Source organism: Pteropus alecto, unplaced genomic scaffold (genome assembly GCF_000325575.1).
Source record: "Pteropus alecto unplaced genomic scaffold, ASM32557v1 scaffold7, whole genome shotgun sequence".
NCBI classification, from domain to species: Eukaryota; Metazoa; Chordata; class Mammalia; order Chiroptera; family Pteropodidae; genus Pteropus; species Pteropus alecto.
In genome coordinates this window covers 55,594,765-55,597,837 of record NW_006494614.1, presented here as the reverse complement: position 1 = coordinate 55,597,837, position 3,073 = coordinate 55,594,765, and the positions used below count along the sequence as shown (strand labels likewise).

At 37.1% G+C, this 3,073-nt stretch overlaps 1 pseudogene; it reads right to left on the bottom strand.

Annotated features, from left to right (window-relative positions):
• Window positions 1-263: 263 nt before the first annotated feature.
• Window positions 264-381, bottom strand: LOC112474910 (annotated as a pseudogene).
• Window positions 382-3,073: the final 2,692 nt, after the last annotated feature.

The following is a 3,073-nucleotide window of genomic DNA, read 5'->3' as shown; positions in this document are numbered from 1 at the left end:
CCTCTCTGTGTGGAGCCTTCACAGTGCAGATCCTTCTGCCTGGTATAGGCTTTCCCGAACACCTGCAATGGCTGGATCCTTTTTATCAGCCAGTGGTCAGACATTTTGTTCTTTTTCTTCATAGCACTTATGGTAAGTTGCAATTATATATTGATTTGTTTATTCATCCTTTAATTGTTTGTTTCCCTGATCAGGTTAGAATAATTTAGTGCAAAGATTCAGTTTTTATTTATTTATTTGTTTGTTTGTTTGTTTATTTTTAAAGCCTATAGCACCCGGTATTTCCAGACGTTCTCCCATCCAAGTACTAAGCAGGCCCAATCCTGCTTAGCTTCTGAGATCAGATGAGATCGGCACATTCAGGGTGGTATGGCTGTAGACACAAAGACCAGATTTTTATTCTCCACTAAATATCCAAGTCCTTGTACAATGCCTGCTTTAGAATATGTACTTAATAAATTATTTGTTGAATGAATGAATAATTTGTGATAATAACAATATCAATTGCCGTTTAATATGGTCCCCATTTGTGTGTTCAAATCCTGGCTCTGCCACTTATTAGCTCTGTGAGCTTAAGCAAGTATCTTAACCTCTCTGAACCTCAGTGTTTTCATCTAACCGGGGATAATAATAATACCTAGCTGAGTTGTCAGAAGAATCAAATTACTTATTGTATGTGAAGAACTGAGAACAGTGCCTTTATAAATGCTTAGCTGCTATTTCATTGCTATCACTATTATTATCTCTGCCAGAAAATTGAGGGTCTGGGAGTTTAGAGCCATATAGATAGTTATGGGCAGCCTAAGATCCCAACCAACTAGAACTGTGAATTAATGAGATACTTCTGCTTGTAGTGAAGGTAAAATTATAAAATCTTTTGAGGGGAAAGTTATTGATGGACACTGTTTAAAGTGTCTGCCACATTATAATCTTTTTGTCAATTGTTTGCTTCTAAATGCTTTTGAATGCACAATCAGATGGTAGTTTTAAAATGATATTCACACAAAAATGAGAACAAAAATGGCTTAATATAATTACACTTTAAAAAATTATGCAGTGTATCATTGTGAAATTTGTGCGTAGAAAAAGAATAAAGACAAGGAAAACCCAGTGCGTTGCTTTGAAGTCATCTACAGATGCAGCGCAATCTGCATTTCCTCACTTTCCATTCACTTTTCAACCCTCTCCAGTCTGATTTCTCCGCTGATACTGCTCTCATAAAGTCACCAATGCTGACTAACATTGGTCACCTTTCCAGCTGCCAAATCCAATGGCAGCTTTCTGGACCTCAGTTTACCAGATTAATTTGAGGCATTTGACGTTATTAACCAACACTGCTCCTTTTGCAACTCTCTGCTCCGAGCATCAATGCCACCATTTTCCTGCTTCTAGTTCTCTGACTCTTAGACACCTTGCTGCCCACCCACTCTCTGCCTCTTCCCCAGGGTTCAGCTCTTGATCCACTTCCCTTCTTCCACTTCCCATTCTTTCCTGGGAAAGTATCACCTAAGATCATTACATCAGCTCTTACCCCAAGCTGTGTCTCTAACCAGAACCTTGACGTTTTAGTCCAGACTCAATTGCTGGCTATATTCTTAAAGAGTTGGGATTTCAGAATCTGGAACTCTCAAGTATGAACTTTCCTTTTCATCAAATTGCTGCTCCTATAAACCCTCGCCACCCTTTTCCTGGAGATTCTACCATAACATCCTTATGGCTCTCTCTATTCCTAGTCTCATCTCTAATCCATTCACAAAACTTCTGGAGACTACTCTCTAAAATGTGGAAATTTGATTAGATATCTACTCTGATGATGGCTGAGTAGTTCCTATAAGACAAACACTCCCACAAATAACAACTATAAATTAATAGAAGAAATATGAAAACGAATAACCTGAAGGCACTGGAGGGGAACCAAAAGCAGACAGATAGTGGATAGGAGTCAGCACTTGGAAGAATGAAATGTTGTGTGTGAGTTTCACATTTTTTATAGATTTTTGCCTGAAAGAAAGTCTCACTCAATACTAAGCAGGGCAACTAAATTCGGCAGAAGCACGCAGTCTCACTAGATAGAAGAACCAGAGGGAAGCACTCAGGGTAACCATAGCAGCTATAAACTGGGGAAGGGGACCCGCGAAAGGAGAAAGCAACTTCAGACCTCATCATATAATGATCCATATTGGTCACTTTTAGCTCCTGTTACTTCTAAATTAACTTATTATTTATAGAAGATCCTGAAGAGGAAAGGTAAGAGAATTCCTTATTCGATAATTACTTACTGAGCACCAATTATGTGTCAAGGACTATCCTTGGTATTGGGAACATGACATTAAAAAAAATCGTTGCTTTTACTCTAGTAGGTGAGTCACACGAGAGGAAAATAACAAATAGATGTGTAATATAATGCTCAGGTGGGAATTTCAAGAATTATAAAAGTCATTGTTGCAGGTCAAAATAAAACAAGGGAGAAAATATTTAAAACACAAAAAGTGGGCACTTACAGGAAGTCTTGTTTTTTTTTAATTGAAAAAACTTTAGCTCATTCTAGAAGCTTTAGAAATTACCTTCAGGTAGCAAATGTCAATGATGTAAGTATTTTGCATTTAGACACCTTATTTACAATTAAGTGTATGTTATTTTTTTACCTGTAAAATGCTAGAATACATTCTATATAGGTTTTTGTGGCTGGGTCTCTCTATGGAGCCAAATAATGTTTGACCAATTTATTAAAACTTTGAATTGACTCGTTGTTCTGGTGTCATTTAGATAGAGTATGAATTTACTTCTCTGTCATTTGGAGAAGGCACAAGATATTATTATAATCAGAAACAAGCTGTAATGAAAATTGATCTTCCATCATCTATCATCTCCCTTTAGTCTAATGAGATACTGCTATTATCTCCTGATTAAACATTGTTCTACAAAACCTTGCCTTGCATGCAATTTCTGCAGACCTTACAGGAGCGCTCTGAGCTCAAGCAATATTAATTACCGTTCTGTCAGTCCATTTATCTCCAAGTAATCATGTATTTTAAAGATCTTCGATTTCCTGTGAGTTGTATAGAAGTTCTCT